At 44.2% G+C, this 24,125-nt stretch overlaps 1 pseudogene; it reads left to right on the top strand.

Annotated features, from left to right (window-relative positions):
* Positions 1-13,613: 13,613 nt before the first annotated feature.
* On the top strand, positions 13,614-13,780 carry LOC140342930 (U2 spliceosomal RNA; annotated as a pseudogene).
* Positions 13,781-24,125: the final 10,345 nt, after the last annotated feature.

The following is a 24,125-nucleotide window of genomic DNA, read 5'->3' as shown; positions in this document are numbered from 1 at the left end:
AAGAGGGGATTTCTCAAAGGAACATTTCTCAAACTTGGCGTACAGACGATTTTGCCTTAATCTTTGAAGGACCAAACGAACCTGCTTCCGGTCAGTAGCCAGATCTGGAGAAAAAACAAGGATATCATCAAGATACACTACCTTACAGGAATATAACAAGTCTCTGAAGATGTCATTAACAAACTCCTGGAACACTGCAGGGGCGTTGCTTAGTCCAAAGGGCATTACCAGGTATTCATAGTGACCGTCACAGGTATTAAAGACGGTTTTCCACTCATCCCCTTGGCGAATCCTGATCAGATTGTAGGCCCAACGTAGGTCTAATGTGGAAAAAACTTTCAGGGATTAGGGGAAGCGGGTACTTATTCTTTACTGATATCTTGTTAAGACCCCTGTAGTCGATGCAAGGACGTAGGGAGCCATCTTTCTTCTTCACAAAGAAGAAACCTGCACCAGCCGGAGAGGAAGATTTGCAGATAAATCCTCTGTCAAGGTTCTCTTTGATATACTCGGACATGGCTTGAGTCTCTGCTGGTGAAAGGGGATAGATGCGCCCACGAGGAGGTGAGGAGCCCGGGACCAAGTCAATAGAACAGTCATACGGCCTGTTAGGGGGTAGCGTCTCAGCCTCCTTTTTATCAAAGACATCCATATAAGCATGATAGGCTGCTGGCAGACCCTGGAGATTGGGTGGTACCTGCGTTGACCGAGCTGGCGGGACAGAAAGGGGACACTTTCCATGACAGGATGGTCCCCAACGCAGCACCCCTCCGGACCTCCAGTCTAGGACAGGTCCATGAACACGGAAGTCCCAGGAGGAGAGGATGCGACAGACTTGACAGAACCAGGAACGTAATTTTTTCAGAATGAAGCGTTCCCACCTGTAATTTTACAGGTTCTGTGATGAAGTATATGGAGCACATGATCAGAACCACCACAATAGAAACAAAGTCCTTTAGCACGGCGGTGATTGCGCTCCTGTTCAGACAGCCTAACCCGATCGACCTGCATGGGTTCAGGGACTGCCAATAACATGGGAGGCAGTGGGTTAGAAGCTTGCGGAGGTGAAAATGCCAGATGACAAGGGCCCACTTCACGGGCCACTTCTCTGCCACGTTCCTGGAACCGTAAATCAATTCGAGTAGCCAAAACATCCCTCCCAAAATTATTCCAGCGGAGTTTCGAGGCTAACTTACGGAACTGGACTGCATACCGGCCCACGGATTGCTTTCCTTGACGCAACTGCAGCAGGGAGGATGTGGCAGAAGTGGTGCGACCGGGCTCATCGAACACCTTGCGGAAGGTCTCTGGAAAAGCCTGTAGATCCATTATGACTGGGTCGTTCCTTTCCCAGAGGGGATTGATCCAGGCCAGCGCCTCCCCAGTAAGGTGTGACATCAGAAAAGCCACTTTGGCTCGGTCAGAGGCAAATTGGTGAGGTAAAAGTTCAAAATGCAGAGTACATTGATTTATGAACCCCCCGGGAACTGCTTAGGGTCACCATTGAAATGTGGGGGAGCTGAAAGATGAGGTCCAGAACCCAGTACGTAGGAAGGAGGCGGGGCAACTGGAACTGAATTAGTCGGAGCAGAGAAGCTTGATGGCGCTAGGTTGGCAGGTGACAGATCATTCAGGCGCATTTTCACATTGCGTAGGTAGGACAATATGTGATCCTGACGCTCACGCTGCTGAGCCAACTCCTGGCGTAATTCAGTGGTACTGGGAAGGTTTGAATCAGCAGAGTCAATGGCCTGAGAAAACTGTAATGCACGCTGGTGTGGACCCACTGTGCTACTTACTGGGTATGCTCCAGAGGGGCATAACTAAGCCGCTACCTGGTCTTCACTAGAGCCTCTGATGGTGAGGATAGGCTTGGGCCGCAGGGTAGCTGCCAGGTGCCACTCCAGAGCAATCTCCAGGTCAGTGGCAGCTGACCAGAGGGGTCAGGGTACTCGGTCCAGGCACCTAGACGGCTTGCGTGGCCAAGAGGGTATAGGAGAGGTGGCAATCAGACAAAGTCCATGAACAAGATCCGAGGTCAAGGTCAGGCGGCAATCAGGCAAAGTCAAAGGGTTCGGTAAACAAGGTCTGTACACAGCAAGGCAGACAGAAGAAGCACCTTTGCACTTGGCGTTAGACAAGCTAAGACAATGAGATTGCTCAAGCAACTTCCTGTAGTAGGAAGTGCCTTTAAATACCTGCAGAGATCCAGCCATAGGCTGTAGAAACAGAGGGCGTGTATGTGTTGCCTCATAAATGAAGAGAGACACACCCACGCCAGCTCAAACACCAGTGCAAGTCTCCAGCAGGAAGGAAACTCTGGCATGGAACACAGGTAGTGGGGTTACGTTACCTGAAAAATGGGACCCGGCGCCCGTGCCTGCAATTAGAAGCAGCGGCGCCGGCACGACCTGCAGGGCTAACATCATGGACCAGTTCCTAGGATCCCTCCCTTATTACTTACAAAAGTGGGTGAGCCATGGAGACCTGTCTACAGCCGATAAGCTCGTGGACCTACTGGAAAGGTACTTGGCTGCCGAGAACCTTCAGTACTCACGGACTTTCCACCCCAAGACCAGACCATCCCCAGCTGTGGGTAAAAATGAACCAAGGGATGGGGGTGAAGAGAGCGAGAAAAGGGGAGCTAAGGGTAAAAGACAGGGAACGCTAGCCCCCAGGAGGGAGCCAACCATGTTATTTGTTATTCTCTGTTATGTCTCTTTTTGCCACCATTGCATGCCCTGCTATACGGGGCAATGAAAAATATTGGTGTAAAATGTATATGAATACCAAACCAATTGTAGGGCTGTTATACTCAGATAGTGTGGTAACGCTGGTGCAAGCTGAGCTAGTGGTTACAGAGACCTCCTGTCTTAAAACAGTGGGGGTAATGTGTACACGGGGATACTAGGAAGTATCCTGTGACATCAGTGTCTTTTGAAACCTCCCTAGGTAAACTGTCATCAGGTGGGGTTGGTTCCACACTTACCATATGATGCTACCATTGGGAGGGATTTTCCCAAATTCCAGAAGTTCTGGGATCACCCACCCCATGTAGTGCTGGCATCCTCAGAGCATGAGGCTACTGAGGAGTCCTCTAATGATTGTGGGGGCACTCCACGGTTTCCTTTGTCTGTGCTAGCAGGGGAAACAGTTAATCCTAGGGAAGAACCGTCAACTTCAAAGGAAAGCCAGCAAACCCTGGAATTCTCTGACTTACAGGTACATAGAGAGAACTTTGTTACAGAGCAATTGAAAGACCCCACACTGTTTAAAGCCCGGGAGAATGCAGTAAAAGTTGCTGGGAACCTAGTGCACCCAGACGAGAGGGTTGCATTCCCATACTTTATAATTGAAAGGGACCTACTCTATCGGGTGTCACAAAGTAGGGGGGGATACCATTGAACAGCTAGTGGTACCCAAGCCATACCAAAAATTGGTGCTGAATCTGGCCCATGGCCACCTCCTAGGGGGACAACCGGGGGGCTGAGAAAACCAGAGAGCGAATAGTCCAGAGGTTTTATTGACCAGGGGTCGCCAAGGAGGTGGAGATGTATTGTGCTTCCTGTCCTGTATGTCAGTTGTTTGCCCCAATGCCACATTTTCATAGCCCTTTGGTTACCCTCCCTATCATTGAGGTCCCGTTTGAGAGGATTGCCATGGATATAATTGGCCCATTGTTAAAGTCAGCTAGGGGCCATCAATATATCCTAGTCATAATGGACTATGCTACTCGGTATCCTGAGGCAATTCCTCTCCGAAATACCTTTGCTAAAACCATAGCCCGGGAGCTGTTCCAAGTTTTCAGCCGAGTGGGAGTGGCCAAAGAGGTACTTACTGATCAAAGAACCCCGTTTATGTCCCGGGTAACTAAAGAGCTTTGTAAACTCTTAAAGGTGACGCAGCTACGCACATCGGTGTATCACCCTCAAACAGACGGCTTAGTAGAACGTTTTAACAAAACTTTAAAACAGATGCTGCGGAAGGTAGTAGATAAAGACTACTGGGACTGTCTACTCCCCTATTTGATGTTTGCTATCCGGGAGGTATCCCAATCCTCAACCGGATTCTCTCCCCTTGAATTATTATATGGGAGGCACCCCAGGGGACTGTTAGATATTGCTATGGAAACATGGGAAAGTGAAAGTTCCCCTCATAGAAGTGTAATCGAGCATGTGGCGCAAATGCAGGACAGAATTGCGCAGGTAATGCCCTTGATTAAAGAGCATCTGGCCCGAGCGCAGTTGGCGCAGCAGAGAATTTATAACCGGGGTGCCTGTATCCGTACTTTTGCCCCTGGGGATAGAGTTTTGGTACTAGTTCCCACGGTGGAAAGTAAATGCCTAGCCAAATGGCAGGGCCTCTATGAGGTAATGGAAAAACTGAGTGACATAAATTATAAGATTAGCCAACCTGGTAGGCGGAAACCAGAGCAAATTTATCATGTTAATTTGTTGAAACCATGGAAAGAAAGGGAAGCATTACCCGTGAGGACCACAGAGCTACCTGCTCGGTCTGACTCTGTAATCCCAGAAGTCTGGATACCAGACACCTTGTCAAAGAGTCAACAACAGGAATCGAGAGATTTTGTGCTACAAAATAGGGATATGTTCTCCAACTTGCCTGAACGAACATCCATGGCTACACATACTTTTTAATCACTTCCTGAATTGAAGTAAATTTTTTTTTCTAAAATCTGCATATAATTTATATTATTATTAATCAATAATATTGCAATAATATTGCTGGGGTACACTATTGGAAGAGAAATAATAAAGCCTCAGGAAAAGAAAGTGGAGGCCATCCAGAATTGGCCACGCCCAATTAATAAAAAGCAGGTTTGTGCTTTTTTGGGGATCAACGGCTATTATAGGCGTTTTATTCCTCATTTTGCATCCCAGACCGTTCCCCTGACAAATTTGACAAAAGGGAAGGAATCGGTAATGGTTAAATGGTCCCCAGAAGCAGAAGCTGCATTTGGACCATTAAAGAAGACTTTGTGTAGTGTGCCAGTGCTATATTCTCCTGACTTTTCTAAGGAGTTTTTGGTGCAGACAGATGCGTTCGATGTTGGACTAGGAGTGCTATCCCAGGTTCAAAATGGGGAAAATCACCCCATTGTTTACCTCAGTCAGAAGTTTAAAGGCCCATGAGTTAAATTATGCTACGATTAAAAAAGAATGTTTGGCTGTGAAGTGGGCACTTGATTCCTTGAGGTCCTATCTGCTGGGCAGCCAGTTTCTGCTAATAACCGATCATGCCCTATTAAAGTGGATGGCCCAAAACAAGGAGACTAACAGGAGGGTTAATATATGGTTCTTAGCTCTTCAAGAATTTAGTTTTACTGTCAAGCATCGTCCTGGTGTACAGATGGGGATTGATAATGCTTTATCTCGGGTTCATACCTACTTGGTAGCCTGTGTCCCAACCCTAAGGTTCAAAAAAGAGGGGGGGGGGGAGGGGTGTGTAACAGCTGGCCAAATAAACCACAGGGTTCCGTCCAGGATGACAGGTATATTTGCCCCAGATATAGGTTATACGCAGAGTATTTTTCTGTTTAGTCAGTTTTCCTTTTGAAGGTGGGGTTGAAGTACCAGGCTTCATGACAATGAGCTTCTTGGCCAGGTGGGGGAGCTAAAGAGGCCTGGGTATGATCAGGTGTAACTGTCTCACCTGAAATGCATCCTGGAAATTAGGCTGGGGATATAAGCTCCGAGCCTGCTTATTCCTGTGGGTCTGTCTTGGCTGGTGAGCTGGAAGGAGGTCCAAGGTGAACTGGAAACTGTGAGTAAAGACAGACTTTGTAGCAAAAGATGTATGGTTAGGCCCTTAGAGTCCTGCACAGCACCAGGGTGGGCTGGATTGCTAGATAAGAGAACTAACAGTGAGTTAGTGGCCAAGTGGCCAGGCTTTATTTTTGCTGTTGGTTTTATCTTGCCTGTTTTTGTGTGGAAATAGCGTTAAGTGAATAAAACCCTTGATGCACTTTAATCCTCCTGGACCTGTTTCCTATTTGAAACACCCCTCGTTGCTACGGGCGATCTTACAAAACATATATTAAACATACACTATAACCCAAACTTCCAACTATTACCAATGCTTTTTGGCACTTGATTTCATACTGACATTGCTCATATGGTCAACTATTATGTTAGGATACTGTAATGTATTGATACTGTTTATTTACCTCTTTTGTAAACAATAATGTTGGATATCTCTGTATTTTGTACTTTAACACAGACTGTTAAGTTTCCCTAATAAGCGCACCCCCCTGAAGAAGCCCATCGAGCCGAAACGTGTCAGGGTCACTTGTGCACATTACCGGTCAAAATATTACTATACAGAAACTATTGTCTAGATATATTCCAGTCTAGTGCTTATCCAACTAAACGGGATGTATATTCGTATGTATTTGATTGCATGATTATGTATAAGAACGTGTTTACAATAATACATAATATATGATTTATCACATATTTGGAGTCAAAACCTCTTTCTTTCACCTCTTCTCTTTTATCCAATATTTATACCGAAAGAGATGACTCCGCGATTATCCACTGGGGATAATCTCAACCACCACCCTTCCTCAAATCTGTTTTATCTTTAGTGAGGTCTCTTCCTTTCCAGAGATATAAACCTCACAATTCTGGTGGTTTCCCCCTACCACTGACTTGACACCTCACCTACATAATGGGCATAAACTTCCTTGATAAAGAATGAGAGTGCTTCATGTCAGAAATTGAGGACAAATGTCACTCATCACAAAAAACAGAACCCCTATATTGAATCTATTATCCTCAAACTTATATATATATATATAAACAAATATATTTCAGAAAAAAATCTCTCCTATACTGGCATATTATTTCCACAAAAATATATATGAGGCATGTAATCCCTTTGGACAAAGAATTCAAATTTTTCCAAATGTAAAGAATATTGAAAAAAATTAGGACACCTTCGGAGAATACCCTTACCCCCCTAGCAGTAATCCCAAGTGTGACTCGGGGGGGAAAAAACTTGCAAAAAGCAGTGGTGGTAACTTTGGAAGCCCCTCTTACCTGTGCCCTGCGCTCCAGTGGCGATCGGACAAACCCGCTGTGATGTTGGGGCGCCTGTCTGTCGAGGGGCGTGGCCGGGCGGGAAATTTAAAAGCAGATTACCGAGTAATCTGCTTTTAAATGCCGCCTGGGTCACGGCCACACCGCTGCTCCCATCCGCAGTTAGATGCTATGCACCATGCAGGATTTCTGCATGGTGCATCACATCTAACTGCGGATGCGATCACCAATAGTATATTCCGGGGGTGATGCCAGCTGGCATCAGCCCCAGGATTTACTATAGCTGCTCGCATCACCCGGAAGATGTGACGCTCGCAGCCTCCGGGTGATGTGAGCAGCTTCGTTGGTGATTTTAGGGGAGTGAGCAGGGCGGGGACATATCCATCGCATCACCCGGCAAGACGTGACATCTTCCAGGTGATGCGGTGAAGTGATGGATTCTGGGGGGCGGGAAATTTAAAAGCAGATTACGATGTAATTTTTTTTTTTTTAATTTTGTTTTTACAGTAAAATACACATAAAAACATAATAAAAGTATAAATACATATTTTAGTGCACCAAGCATCATTGCCCAGTGCCCTGATTTACATTTTGCCCACTATTAGCCCTGACCTTGATCTGACCTTTTGATGGCTTATAAATCACTTCCTGAATGTATCATTTCATCACTTTGTCTTTGACCTTGATTGTTCCTGACTGATTGCTGGAGACCACATGGCATCCAAAATGCATCTCGCCAGCCAAGCGCTGTTTTGGAGGACTTTCAAAGCAGCGATAGCGGTTTGGAGTCCCTTGTGGAATCGAGCGACAGTGATTCACCAGGAAACTTGTCCTCAGGAAGCGAAAGTGAACTGTGCGACATTTCTGAACCTGAGGTCAGTGCCGTGCGTGCATGGTGTCCTATTGACCTTGATGCAGACCAGGCAGCACCGCCAAGATTTCCATTTACCGGCGCTCCTGGGATGAAAATTGAGGCTGAATGCGACGACCCCCTGGCATACCTGAAGTTGTTTTTGACCGATGAAGTTATCAAAAAAATTGTTGCAGAGACAAACAGATAAGCCGCTCTTGTGTTTGCTAACTTTTTGAATTTTTTTTGCTATTTTTTTTCATGCAAACATGTATGCTGCATGTGTGTTTGCTAACATGTTACTTGCAACCTTCACACTATAAAAGAAAATATCCTAAAATACCTTTTTTATTTTGTTTTATGCAGGTACACTGGACAACAACAAGGTTCTCCACACCTGAGGTTTGCAAGAAGCAGAAAGTGGGAACCTGTGACCAAGGATGACATTTGGCTGTTTTTGGGCTTGGTGATCCTGCAGGGAGTTGTGGGCAAACCCGTGCAGAAGTGGTACTGGTCCAAGAATAAAATGATTGCCACGCCATTCTTTGGCACAGTTATGCCAGAAAACTGATTTTCCCTCATCATGAAGTACCTGCACTTCGCAAACAATGAAGAATTTGATGAGACTACGCATCCTGTACCAAAATTGAAGAAGATTTGGGAGGTGTCTCAGATGATTCTACAAAATTTCCAGCAAACCTATGTGCCAGAAAGAGATGTCAGCATTGACGAAATGCTCTAATGGCTTACAAGGGGAGGCTCAGCTGGGTGCAGTACATTGCGTCAAAGAGGGCCTGATTTGGCTTGAAAACCTATATGCTGTGCGAATCCTAATCTGGCTACATTTGGAATACGGTACTGTACACTGGAAAAGGGACACAGTTCAACCCCAGATACAGCCATTATTGATCAACATCTTCAGTGCTATCCCTCATTGAGCCATTGCTAGGTCAGGGCTATTGTGTCACAACTGACAATTTCTGCACCTCTCCTGAGCTTTATGAGTTTCTTTTGCAACACAGAACAGATGCCTATGGAACCGTTAGGGCTAACCGACGCAACCTGCCATCACTGTTTGCAAAGGGGAAGCCGAAGACAGGAGAAATAGTTGCCTGGCAGAAAGGCAAAATGATGGCCCTGAGATGGCGTGCCAAGAAAGATGTGTGCCTGATGAGTACTGTCTATTGAAAGGATCTGCTTCTACTTCTAGTTCCTCGAATGCACCCTGACTTCTCCTTCACCCACAGAGACAGACGCCTGGAGAGATATCCCAATAACACACACACACACACAGTATGGTCTTAGGAATATTTTCTAATCTTTATTAAGACAAAGCGTTTTTTTATACATATAGGAAAACATAGGCGTAGTTTACATATGTAGTTATGCTGAGTAAGCAAAAACAACTCCTTATCTAGTAAAAGCTGATGTAGGCACATTTTTCCTTTAGTACTTTAGTTCCTTTAGTTTATACACATGTTTAGCATCCTAGTATTCATACAAAGTATATAACTTGTTCTATTTAACCCTTCATCTATGATGCCTCCACCGTTCTGGTACACACAAAAGGTAGAAAGAAGTGATGAAGCCACAGGTGGTGATTGACTACAACACCATGGGAGGTGTCGACAGAGCTGACCAAGCCATGACCTTCTACCCAGCGATGAGGAAACGGCAAAGAAAGTACTACAAAAAGATTTTCAGGCATCTAGTTGAGCAGTAGAGCAGTGCCTATGAAATGCCTACATTCTGTACAAAAAAAAAAAAATAGTCAGAGGCCTGTGAATCATTCAGACTTCATTTTGCAAGTTTCCAAATCCATAGTCACGAACCACCAAACACCATCAGTGGCTATGAATAGACCTGGACGTCGTCCTTCCACTGTTGTCAACCCAAAACGCCTGACTGGTCGTCACTTCGTTGAATACATTCCACCAACCCAGAAAAAGGCAGCACCTACAAGGATGTGCGTGGTTTGCTGCTCAAAGACAGATGACCAAGGAAGGAAGAAGCGCAAACCAGGTTCTACTGTCCTGACTGTGATGTTGGACTTTGTGCAGCACCCTGCTTCAAAATCTACCACACAAACATGTTTGCTGATGTGTAACATTACTATACAATACTATATGTCTTGTTCTGTATAAATATGGGAGCTTCTATGCTGAATGTCAGACTTCTCCGTCAGTGTGCCTTGAGCACGTGTTAACTGATTGTGAGAATCTCCATGCATGAATAAAGAAACTTTGTTTCACTGAACACAAGGGACTCCTGATGCTTCGTGAATAAGGCTATTGCCTTCCACACACCCTTGTTTAGAAAATACCACCACAAACAACCAACCCAACATTACTCCCAACTAGTTCTGATAAATGATCTCCTCCTCCCATAATATCATCATCCATAACATTCCAAATCTCCCCACCTTTAAACAAAATACCATTATCTACCAAAAACATCAACAATACCTCGTCATGTACACAGATCTCATCAAAAACAGCATCAACAACCACTGCTGGAGCCATCCCAAATGTACAGCAGTCTTTTTTAGAATCTCTTCATCAACAGATACTGTCCCCTATACCAAGGAGAAATACCTTTGACCCATACCTACTGAAACAGAGCAAAAAGGTTTAAACCTGGAAGTGATCAATTTATCCTCCTATGAACTAACTGAACATGAATTACAAGTTCTTAAGAAAGGCCTTTCATTTTGTCCATATCAGAAACTGGACAAATTTGAGATCATTAAGGACATTAACATGTTTGCTAGGAACAAGTAAGCTCGTAGACTCATATCTGCGCCCCTTAGTTACATCACTCACCTCATACCTTCAAGACATCATTGATATATTTAAGCTCACCCACAATCTCTCAGTTGGACCCAACACTGTACTGGTCACGATTGCCGTAGAAGCGCTCTATAGTAGCATCCCACACACCCTGGGTATCAAAACTATTAGCAAATGTCTCCAACGTTTCTATCCCACAGCCCTGAACCAAAACAATCTAATCATCAATCCATTAACCTACATTCTCAATAGAAACATTTTTACTTTCGACAATAACACATACCTTCAAACTCAGGGCGTGGCGATGAAACAAAATACCCACCATCATACGCAAACCTTTTCCTAGGAGAATGGGAAAATGACCTACTCTCAGACCCAAACAACTACTTGTACACTAAGAACATAATAATTTGGAAACAATATATCGATGATGTCTTAATATTGTGGACAGGATCTAAAGATTTACTTCAACAATTCTTCACATCTATCCAAGTTAATCAATTTAATCTTAAATTTACTATGACATTCAGTACCAGTCAAGTTTCCTTCCTAGATCTCCACATCAAGATTAATGACAAACACCAAATCATTACAACTATGTTTGGTAAAGCATGCTCTGAGGGGGGTCTCAGTGTCCCTCCATAGCTATCCAGTTTCGTCAGAACAACTCCACACTTGCCCTTGAGGCCTTTATAGACTCTGGAGCAGCTGGAAATTTTATTTCAGCTACCCGTGTCAAGAAATGTGTTTGGTCTATCGAGCCATTGGCCCTGATTCATCAATGAAATCCGCGCTCGCTGGAAGTGCGAACATACGCGCGACCAGCGAGCGCGGTTTTCTGCGGTCCGGAGTCGAGTGCGCTCGTACACTCGCCTTCTCACTGCCAGCCGGATTCCTGCCTTGATAATAATGAGCAATAGGGAGCGCGAATCTGCCAAATAAGGCGATTAGATTTCAGCTGCGCGATTAAGGAGGATCTGTTAAGCTCAATGGTGAGATCATAGCAAGTAAAGCTGCCGGAGATGCGCGGCTCCGGCCGCGAGCTTTTTCAGTTGCTGAATTGCGCGACGGCGTACGATTTCGGATCGCGAATACGAATGCGCGAGCGATCATCCGATTCTGCTTGATGAATTAGGGCCATTGTCTTTTCTGTGTCTATAAATAAAGTTTATATAAAAAAAAGGCAAAATGGAATGATCTCACACATCCCACTGCTGTCCCTTGTTCTTAGTAGGAGTATCACCTCTGGGTCGCTGGCGCTTTTTATGCGCCAAGCGCCGTCAGGTGGAAATGGTCATTAAATGTTATAAAACGCCTAAAGTAACAATACAATGCATTTTTTCTGTATTGTTTTCTGTCTGATTTCTATATATTCACCCCAGATCCAGCTAACCCCCAGGATACTTACCTTAGCAAGTCAAGTAGCCGAAGATTGCAAACATTAGGTACATAATAAACATAGCAACGATAGACACATTGGCAACATTCTGCATTGGTGGCTCTAGAGAGGACAAAAAAAAAATGTAGATGCATTGATATATGTCATTTTGTGAAATCATGTCACTATATGTTTTGCTTAGGAAATGTTTGTATATGTTCACAGATTTACATAGATACTGCAAATAAAGTGTGTAGATATTTGTGTAAAAAACACTATCCAGCAAGGTGAAACAAGTAATTACAAACTTGTACTTGAGAGAATACATTTTTATAAGTGAAGGTTTGCTGGATAACCCAGGTTCACTGATGAAAGTGTATCCTCTTCAGCGTTGGAGAGCTTTAATAAATCAGGCCCACTGTGCCAAATCTTTTCCCCAGAAAGCACACCATACAGAGGTAAGTGATGAAAAGAGAGCTTACGCTGCACGTGATGACACTTCCCAAGCACTTAGGCTGCTCAGCCACTGTCCAGTATTAAAGCACGCATGTGCAGCCTGTATTCACATGCTGAGCTGTCATTTTCACTGACAGCTGTTCCCCTTCACAGACTTTTACACACTTGGAAAATATGTTGAAAAAAGGTGCCAGAACTCTGTTCCAGAGCATTCAATGAGAAAAGAAGCTCTGTATATATAAGAATATGCACAAATAAAGACAAAACAGAGGGGTCTATAGGCGAGATTTTATATTGTAAACACAATGCTTCTCAAAGGTACAATATAGATACTTGAGATCCTTACAATTGTAAGTGATCTTCCAAATGGCCATCCAAAGATCACTTACAATTGTAAGGATCTCAAATATCTATATTGTACCTTTGAGAAGCATTGTGTTTACCATATACAATCTTGCCTATAGACCCCTCTGTTTTGTCTTTGTGCATATTCTTTGAAAATTTCTCGGGGTTGGCAAGTACCTTATGCACTGCTGCATTTGAAAATTTGACTGCTCGATTTAAAAACACCATTTATACTGGCCTTTTTTTTTTTTGTCCTTTCTGATATATATATATATATATATATATATATATATATATATATATATATATATATATATATATATATTTATATACACACACACACACACACACACACACAGACAGACACACACAAACTGCCCTCCTATGGTCATTTACAAGGCAATAAACAATGTAATTCTTGAATGCAGACAATGGAAAGTAGCTTATTTTACATTGCTTTTAAGTAGTAACAAAATAGACTTGTTACACACTTTTAATCTCACATCCTACAGGGATCAGATAAGTCTTTTGAAGTAACAAAGTAACAAAGTTTGTTTGAACTTAATTAAATTCATGAAACATTGTTTACTTGATTGTGATCATTGAGACATGTCAACGTTCTTTGGAGATCTTTTAACCTCATTAGGTTTCTATCTCATAAGGACCCCCCATGCTTTCAAACCCTGTTTTATATTCCTTCTGATCAGGTCAACTGACAAATAGAATCCCAGTTGATCGCTTCTCAGCCTTTTGGCTAAGATCAAGTGTAGTATCTACCATTGTCTTTAAGGGTGTCAAGGCTTTTTTAAGCTGAGACAGTGAATTATCATTTGTATCTATCCAAGCCATTAGGTCCTGGTGAGGTACTCTCTGCTCGGCCTTGTAGGATCATCAATTAAATTCAGCTTCACCTACTTGCTGCTATAGGGCTAGATGCTTAGCCCTCTCCTGGAGCGAAATTGCGATCACCCCTTCCCCCCTACTTTGTGTCACTACTCCGGTGGTGAGCACAGAATTGCCTTTCTAAAGGCAACGAGCTGAAGACTGGATCGCCAGGAAGCAACGAGGAGAAGACACCAAGGAAGCCCAAGCGCATGGTGTCTGAGTCCGAATCCACAGAAATGGCTCAGAAGAAGTTGGGGACGGAGTCGAAGACGGAGCACACCTCCCCGGCTCAAGCCAGCGGAAGAGACCCAGCCACCTCTGCTTCAGCGGGACCTGCCCCAGCGGCATCACCAGCAGCGGAGACCAGCAAAAGACACTAGTCTGCCGACAGGGTTCCTACCCTGAAACCCTGGATGAAACAGACTGTGGTGTTAAAGCTGAAGGAGGTGGATGGAAGAATCCCGGACATGACCCTGAAGTGTTTGGAAGGAAGATGGTCCTGGACTAAGATTTCACCAAGGCCGAGACCCATTCAATCCAAGCCTTCATGAAAGGTATCTTTTATATCACCTTTGTCTCGTTACAGGTATGTAGAAGATACTGGGAAAAGGTTAAGGCGGCAGAACCTGGATCCCCTTTCGGCATTTTCATTGCCAGTTCTCCCATTCAAAGGGAAGAAAGGCGGGTCACAGTGTCAATGTGCAGCCCTCACATACCAGTACAAGACATTGCCATGTTCCTGAAGAGGTTCTACACTGTGCTAAGAGAACCAACCTGCATCCTGGACGCCAACGGCTTCTGGACCAGGAAATGGGGCCTGACCTGCAAGCTGCGAAGGGACTCCACCACAGGAAAACTCGAGCACCTGCCACAGTGCATCACCATCGGACTGTCACCTGGGATCCTTCGCCATGAGGACATGCCCTAAACCTGCAGAAGATGCGGAAGGACCGGTCACATAGGTAAGAACAGTTCCGTTGTGTCTTACAGGTTCTGCCGTGTCGCAGGACACGAGTCCAAGGACTGCCCAAGAACCAAGACCTGCAACCTCTGCGTAAGCAAGGATCACTGGTACAGGGAGTGCCCCAAACGAACAAGATCCTACGCTGGGGTACTCAAAGGAAACACAGGCACCACTGGACGTGACAACCCACCCAGGAATGGCCCCCCTCTCAGAGGGGACAGAGGTGAGCAGTCACTCAGGGGTCACCTCCTCCCCCTGTCCCCTCCACCTCCCAGTCCTCCCCCCCTGCCACCCGCCTCCCCCCCGCAAAAGCCCCTACTAGGTCCAATGGACCTGCACCTATGCCCAAACCCACTGCCAGGTCCCGTTCCACACCTTCCCAACCCACAGCTCAGGCCCCCTCCCAGCCCCAAGCCACCACTCCACTGGCCCAGGACACTGCCCCAAAATCCCAACCCACACCCAGCCCAGTCCCAGGACCCACCCAGCCTTCTGGCCAGCCCGCACAACCCTCAGACCCGGAGCTTCAAGCTCCACCTCAACCCTCTGACCCACATGCACCTCCCACTGACCCTGAAACCCCGGCCCAAGCCCTCCCCCACCTGCCCCGGAACCCCCCACACAAACCCACCTCCCCACTCCCACAGACCCTGCCCTCACCCCTGCCCCAGACCTGACCTCAGAGGAGGCCTTTCTCCCCTACCCACTCCCTCGACTGTGGATACCACAAGTATTCACAAGAGATAGGAAAAGAAAGGAAAAGAAAGCACCCCCAGAGCCCTGCCGTGGACATGGATTTGTCCAAAAAGCGGCAGGCAAAGGAGGAGAAAGAGAAAGCCCCCTCTCCTCACCCCTAGAGGACACGGCGGACATGGTAGAATACCTCGCCAACATGCCCCACGATCCCAGTCAGTTCCAGCTGATCACGGATGGGGTACCATTCTGGGAACTGGATGAGGAGGAGGAGGAGGGAACACCCTCCCTCCTAGGGTAAGTTGTGCAGCTCCGGCTGAATAGTAACTTTTTCTCTAAATCATCATGGCTAAGATCTCTGTCTTTTCCATCAATGTGAGGAGCATAAGAGATGAATTCAGAAGGCAGACTGTACACCCACCCGGGTGGCATTGTCATGTTGCCTGACAGTCCTCCTAGTGGTCCCAGGGTCCCTCTTACTGGTCTGGGGGTGGCGACTGCAAGTCAGCAGGTGTAGCCATTCTGATCAGGGGTGGACGTTTCACGCTTGACGTTGTGCATGAGCTTGTCTGTGGCCGACTACTGGTCATATAGGGTTCATGGGCAGGAGAGCCCCCATCAACATGTACGCCTCCCCTGAAAAGAATGAACGACTGGAGCTTTTCCAGACCCAGAGGACTCAACTCGCCACTACCAGAGCAGTGATAATGGGCGGTGATTTCAACTGCCCAATAGAGGAGGATGAGCGCAGCTCTGGCATTATGGCAAAATTAGACATTACCTCCAGCCTTCTCAAAGAGATAGTGGCCCAAGCTTTCTTGAAGGATGTCGTAGGCTCTATTGGGAACGGCTCAGTGAATTACTCCTCGTGCCGCCCTGATGGATCCGTCTGCTGAAGGATTGACTTTATTTTCACATCAAGAGAGGTAAGGTGCAATAGCCACGCCATGGTCCCTTGTTTCTTCTTGAACCACAGGGCCATTCTCTTTCAGGGTGACCTTGGGGAGGGCTTTGGCCCAGGCACAGGCTCCTGGAAGCTGAATTGTGCCCTGTTGGGAGAAGAGGAACTGATAGAGGAACTGAGGAGTGAGTATGTCATCTGGAGGGAGGGCAGGAGGCTCTTCCCTAAGGTAAGTGATTAGTGGGAGTTTGTGAAAGGTAAGATTTGCAGCTTCTTTCAAGCAAGAGGACGCCAACAGGTGGGTGCGAGGAAGAGAGAACTCAAGCAACTTCAACGCGAGCTGCAGTCCTTGCAGGATCTCCACCACTGTGGCTGGGACGTTAGGCAAGACCTGAAGGAGACCAAGAAGCGCTTGAAGGAGCACTTTGAGGAGGATTTCAGACACATCATCTTGCATTCCAAGGTGGAACATCTTGAGAAAGGTGAGAAATGCAATTCTTTCTTTTTCAAGAAGCTCCACTCTGACCACACACCCCTTGCTGAGCTGCAGGACTCTACTGGAAGACTCGGAAGAGGGAAGTCAGAGGTGATGGATGTGGTCAATGACTTCTACCGGACCCTATACTCTCCTAAAGAAACAGACAATGACGTTGCCAACAGGTTTCTGTCAGGTATCACCAATACTCTTGATCCTGCAGGTTTAGCCTCCACCGATGCCCCTTTTACTTTGGAGGAGCTGGCCTCTGCCACTTAATCCTTTAGGCAGGGTAGGATGCCTGGTTGCGATGGTCTCCCAGCGCAGCTCTATGTAGCGCTCTGGGACCTCGTCGGCCCGGACCTGCTCAAGCTGTATGAGGAAATGGTGGTGGAGGGCAGAATGCCTCCATCGCTGAGAGAAGTAGGGATGAGCGAGTGAGAATCATTGAGAAGAGTGTGTGATCCCCGGGGCACTAAAGGTTAATTAACCTTTAGTGTCCCGGGGATCACAAACACGGAGATTCCCAGGGCTGAATGCAGCTCTCAGAATCCTCCTGTTATAATTTCCTCTTCTGATGGTTTCGCGAATGTTCACCTCATGTACCTTGACATCCATAGCACAGTGCTGGTGAACGGCTGGAAGACTGACCCCTTCCCGGTCCTCTCCAGTGTCAGAAAAGGCTGCCTTCTGTCACCTCTTCTTTTTTTCTGTTGTATAGAGCTCTTTGCCGAGTGCATCAGGCGGAACCCAGAGATCAGAGGGATCACCGCACCAGGAAGGAACAGAAGGGAATCAAAGTGCTTGTTCTACATGGACGGCATGACTGTGTTCTGCGGGGACAAGCGTTCCATCGACGTGCTCGTCCAGATCTGCGAATCTTTGACTGAGCTTCGGGGGCAAGGGTCAACTGTGGGAAGTCAGAAACCATGCCCTTCAAAAATTGGTACCTGCCTCCTGGTGCAAAAGGGATGGGTTTGGGTTCATAGAGCACTGGGCTGACTTTTCATTGGGGTACAACCTGTATGCCAGAGATGACTTTCACCTAAATGAAAGGTGGTCTGCTGTGCTAGGGGAAAGAGTTAGGGGAATGGTGGAGGGATATTTAAACTAGGACAGAGGGGGGTGGGAGTGGTAAATAAAGTGGCAGAAGGGTTAGTCAGGGGTCAGACACTAGTGGAGGGTGGATTGGGAATAGTTGGGGGGAGGGTTATGGATAATTGTAAGGCGCTTCCCATGTTACAAACAAACATTGGATAGTGCAGTACCAGTTGTACTGAGAAACAAAAGGATTTGGCAAACAATGCTGGTAAAAGCAGCAATGGTTTAAAGAGCCTGCTCACCAATGGTAGAAGTCTAGCAAACAAGATAGGGGAGTTGGAAGCCTTAATGAGTGAAGAGGATTATGACTTAGTTGACATTGCTGAATCCTGGCCTTGTTCTTCGCATGACTGGGCTGTCAATATTCCTGGGTATACGCTCTTTCGTAAAGACAGAGTCAAACGAAAGGGTGGTGGTGTCTGTCTGTATTTGAGAAGTGATCTAAAAGTGAATGTGAAAGAAGAAATTGCGGATGGAACAAGCGATGAGGTTGAGGCATTATGGGTGGAGTTGAATGTGGGGTTGAACACACAATTATTTATTGGAGTCTTCTTTAGGCCCCCCAGTGTTAAGGAAGAAATAGAAAGTCAACGACTAGCACAGACAGAAAAAGCAGCAAGAAGTGTTTTTAATCATGGGAGATTTCAACTACCCCGACATTGACTGGAGTAATGGCACTACAGGAACAGCAAAAGGGAGGAAATTTGTGAATTTTTATGGTACAGTTTATAGAAGCCCCAACTAGAAATGATACTCTGCTGGACCTAGTTCTTTCTAACAATGCAGAGCTCATAACAAATGTACAATAAATAGAGAATCTGGGTAGCAGTGACCATAATTTGATTTCATTTAATGTAAGGAAAGGAAAAAACGGGAAAGATAAAAACATTTAATTTTAAGAGAGCAAATTTTCCATTATTAAGGGCTCTCTGTGACTTGGACTTGGAGACAATATTGTCCTCAAAGAACACAACAGAAATGGAAATGTTTTAAGTCTGTCCTACAAAAGCACACTGAAAAATATATTCCAATTGGTTATAAGTTTAAGAGGCCAAAATTAAAACCTATGTGGCTCACAGCTGATGTTAAAGCCATAAGGAACAAGAAAACGGCATTCCAAAAATATAAAAAGGAAGGATCACCTTCATCATTTGAAAACTATAAAGAATATAACAAAAGATGTAAAAAGGAGATAAAATGTACAAAACGTGCAAAATGAAAGACAGATTGCAAAGAAAAGTAAGGCAAACCTCCCCAAAATTTTTAAATATATTAATAGCAAAAAGATTAGATCTGAGCATGTAGGCCCCTTAACCACCTGAGCGTTACACTGATTTCTAGATTTCTGTTCCAAAAGCGTCACAGGTTTTCATGAAATTTTTTTTTTTAAATTGTAGACCTGTAACTTACAGAAATATGTCCGAATAGGGTTCTAGTAGATATCATGAATTAAAAAAAAATAAAAGTAAATACATTTTTTATATTCATATTATCTACTAGAACCCCTGTTCGGACATATTTCTGTAAGTTACAAGTCTACAATTTAAAAAAAAAATTTCATGAAAAACAGTGGATCACTTTTGGTACAGAAATCTAGACCTCAGTGTAACACTCAGGTGGTTAAGGGGGGATATGATCACCCTGTATAAATATATAAATGGTCCATATAAAAAACTCCCTTCACAATTTTATCACTGTAAGATCATTACAAAGAACAAGAGGGCACTCTTTGCGTCTGGAGGAAAAGAAGTTTGGGCTCTGGATAAGGAAGGGATTCTTCACTGTAAGGTCTGAGAAATGTGGAATTGGCTCCCTAAGGAAGTAGTTTCAGCAACTACTATAGATTGCTTTAAGAAAAAAATGGATGTTTTTCTGGAAGCACAGAATATAACTGGGTATTAAGGATTTAAAGTAAAAATAGCAGTGACTGTTGATCCAGGGAACATCCAATTGCCTCAGGGAATCAGGAAGGCATTTTTTTCCCCTGTTGAAGCAAATTGTACCAGGGTTTTTTTTTGCCTTCCTCTGGACCAACTATGTCTTATAGGGTTTTATATCTGGGATATGAATATTTCCCTAGTGGTTGAACTTGATGGACTTTCTTTTTTCAACCTAACCTACTATTTAACTATGTAACCCTTCTTCTGCGTCCATCCCTTTCAACATCAAGCTAGACTTCATCAAGATCCTCGGCGTCTGGTTCGGAAAGGAGGGAGCAGTCCTGAAGCCTTGGGAAGAGAGGCTGTTGAAAATGCAGCAGAAGTTCAGCCTCTGGAGCCTCAGAGATCTCGCTATCGAAGGGAAAGCACTGGTAATCCGCAGCGAGATTCTCACTCTGTTGCAGTACCTTGCCCAGGCCTGGCTTCCCTGCACCAACACCTGCAAGGCCATCACAAGGGCGGTGTTCCACTTCATCTGGGGCTCGAAGATGGACTGCGTCAAGAGGACAGTGATGTTCAAGGGACATCAGAAGGACGGCAAGGGAGTTCCGGACATCGCAATGATGCTGGGGATTTTCTTCACCTGCAACAGCGTAAGAAGAACATTGGTGGACCGGTCTTCGACTTCTGCAGGGAACTTCATGTCACGTTTCATCCTCCTCCCACTATGGAGAAGCTTGGGATGGGACAAATTAGACAAGTGGGACAGCTCTGTCCCGTACAAGTGGGACACCCCTTGGTTCTACTTGGACACCTTCAAGTTCATCAAGGAGAATGAGCTGTAAGGCATCAAGCCGGACCTGTGGAAGCCGAAGACGATCTAAAAGCAAATCCGTGGAAAGGACTCTATGGAACCTGTTCCGGGTAGGAACGCAGTCACCGGCGAAGAAATCTGGAAGAACATCGGATCCAAGAGACTTACCAACAGGCACAAGGACTTGGCCTGGATGGCGGTTCAAGGAGGACTACTCCTTAGGACTTTCATGCATGCCAGGAACTTACAGGCACATGCCCCTACGCCCAAGCCATATTGAAGACCTTGGGACATGAACTGAGCCAATTCGTCTCAGTTCGACGGAGCTTGGAGGATCATGAACTGTGTTAAGGACGTTATTTGGTGCGCCAGGAAGCGCCTCATGCACCGGAGGGAGAGGATGTCCATCGAGGACTGCCGCAGACTGGCCCATCGTCTGCTCAGAGACTATCATTTCATGGATTTTCCGGAGGAGGACGTCTAAAAAAGACTCCCACTCCCTCCCCACATTGCACAGCCTGTCTTAATTAGATGTATATAAAGTGTTTCGATGTATGTAGGAGCTCAAATAAAGCTTCGGGCCTGTGAGCTTTTTAGGATTGTATAGCTTGTTGTATAAAAAGGTTATGCTGATAATCTGTTGGGGTATGGTGGGTCATGCAAGACGTGAGAGACGGGCCATTGCCCCGCACCTCACGACAGGCATCGTAGTGTGCAGGGTTGTATGTATTTGTTTGCGAGTATGTTGGGGAAATTGTAATGTGCGCTGTGTTGCAATTCCATGTATAAATGTACCCTGATTGTATTACTCTTGTTTTCGTGATGAATAAAGTTTCTTATTCAATCAAAAAAAAAAGAATCACAGTTGTGAATACTGTCCTTAACTTGTATATATGTAATAGATTTTTTTATTTCATATGTTAATTGAATGCAATAGGTTAAGCAGACATGACTCGTCATTGCTGTGCGACTGGTCTGTAAATCTGTAAAATAAATCAATAAATCCAACAACTTGTCTCTGTGGACAACTGGAGCTGCTGTGTATTTTATACAATCAATCCTATACACAACCTTTGGTGCCTGGACAACAACACTATTTGCCTAGTGTTGAGTTCAAGAAAATGTTTTTTTTTTATCTGGCAACAAATACAGTTTAAATTTCTTACACTGAGGTTTCCAAGTTTAGACACAATTCCACAACATAGTAAATATTTAGTGGACACATATTTACTAATAATATTTCAACAGCAGTAGAATGCTGCAAGGCATATACCGTCTCTTCTAGGTAGGGTAGGCTCTTACCAAAATGCCAAATGCAGCCATCTGATAAAGCGAGAAATTGTTGCCCTGACTTTATTTGTACGTGTAAAGTGCAGCTTAAGCTATTGAGCTTTGCAAACAGGAACTGTACAAAAATGGGGCAAACAGAAATAAAGATAAGCAAGCCTAAAGGTCCTTTATGCTGGCTAAAATAATGCCATTTATTATGTAACACTTTGTTATATATCTGACATATAAAAACAAAAAAAACAATTGTATCTCTTTAGTTTTTAAAATAACCACCATACATTTCCTTTAACATGAAACTGAAACATGACAACCTCTTCATTGTATTTGTCTTGAAATTCTTAATGATCAGTTGATCAACTCACAAGAAAATATTTTAAAAAAACATGCTTTAAAGGCAGAAGTTAATATGAATAGTGCACTTCCAAAGAATTTTACTATTTTACTGGGTTGCCATATAACAAATGCCATGGCATAGAAAAAAGTTGCAACATCACACAAATAAAAGACCTAGATGGAAGTGTGTACAAATTAAAAGGAAATACTTGAGGGGATATTTTTGATGCATATAATTTCTTTCCAAATATATGTGTGCTCTCGAGCTGAAAGTAAAGGTGTACAAAGATTGTTCAGCCCTGTTTTTTCAGAAATTTCCCAGTATCCAGCGGAGTGCAAAATTCACGGCTCTTTCATGTACTTGTAAATCTAAGAAGCGTCAAACATCTCTTGGTGGATAAACTTTAGGTTCTTTGCTAAAGTATGTTTAAAGAAAATGACTTGTGGTTTTGTATATATTTTCTAATATAGTACTACTAATAAAAAGTATATAAATAATAAATATATATTTTTGTTTTGTTATTAATTACCCTCAAATGTGTGTGTATATATATAGTCTACAGTTAGTCTACCAATTAAAAAGCAAAAAAAACTGTAATAAAAGACTTATACACTCTCTTCTTCAAACTGGCAATTTTTTTTTATTTTTTTATTTTATTCTTTATTGTTTTTGCTCATATTTCTATCTAGCAGACTTCATTTTTACTTGTTATCCTCCGTCTCTTTTGTTCCTTTGTTTTAAGAAGCCTAACATATATAATGCTCAAAAATTTGAGTTAATGTTAAAACACACAAGTAATGTAGTGAAGTAGGGAAAGGAACCATGCCTTATTGAACAGTTCAGTCCAAGGTTGAGGTCAGGCAAAGTGGGCCAAAGATAGGTGGTGTCCACTATGCTAATCTCTTTAGCTCTTGAGGAGTCTTTTGTTTTCTAATAAATCTTTGTAAAACAAAAATTGTATAGATAAAAAAAACATTTGCTAAATGCATTATTATAAAAACCTTTAAACTTAAAAAGATGACCCATTAGATTAACCAGAGTGCTGTTTTGGTGTATGTATGAAAATTGTGTTATTGGTGTAGTGTATCACAAGTTTGACTGCTAAAGGTCAATAGATTTTAACACATTGTTACTTTACCCCAACTGCCTACCCGCGGAGCTCAGTGTAAATGGGCGGAGTTTCAGGGTGCCAAACAAGCAAAAGCCAAGATGAGGATAGCATAGGCAGTCTGAAATAAAATATAGACAAATGCGTTTACTTACAGGGTAACTATTGAGGTTGGTACAAAAAGCAGCAGACTGCAGGAAATCTATAAATGCCAGTGAAATTCAGCCACATGGTATACTGGAATTTTGTCTCCTTTGTGTACTTGGTGCGCAAATTTTAATGAAATTAGCAATGGATCAAAATTTACACAGACATACCTGAGTGTTAACAGTAAACATCTTAGATGTGCATTTTTCTTCTGTGTTAGTAGTATTGTAACTTTTGGCTCAGAGGTGATGCTCTGTTGTTGAGTTGAGAGGACAAGTTATTATAGTCATCTTGTATATGACCTAGACAGGTTGATCAGAAGACACAAGCATGAGATATAAAAAGGATAAAGGGCGCAAATCTAGGGCGCAAATCGAGATCCACATTGTTTATTCAGTGACATAGGAGGAAAGTGTTTCATTTTTTGGGGTTGATTTTGTCACACTACACCCAAGTGTTTGCTTATGCAAATGTGCCAATGTCGACAATGTGCCAAAATTCAAGTATATCCTAAGCCAAGAACACATAATAACAAGTAACAATCCTTAGCTTGGGAGGCATAATTTCTTTTTTTATCCTTGTGATATTGCTGCCAAGGTATAGCTATTGTAGAGCCCCTCCCTCTCCCTGGTCCCCCAGAATGCTAATATACAT

The sequence above is a fragment of the Pyxicephalus adspersus genome, chromosome W (assembly GCF_032062135.1).
Source record: "Pyxicephalus adspersus chromosome W, UCB_Pads_2.0, whole genome shotgun sequence".
Lineage (NCBI taxonomy): Eukaryota > Metazoa > Chordata > Amphibia > Anura > Pyxicephalidae > Pyxicephalus > Pyxicephalus adspersus.
This window is presented reverse-complemented; position numbering and strand designations above follow the sequence as displayed.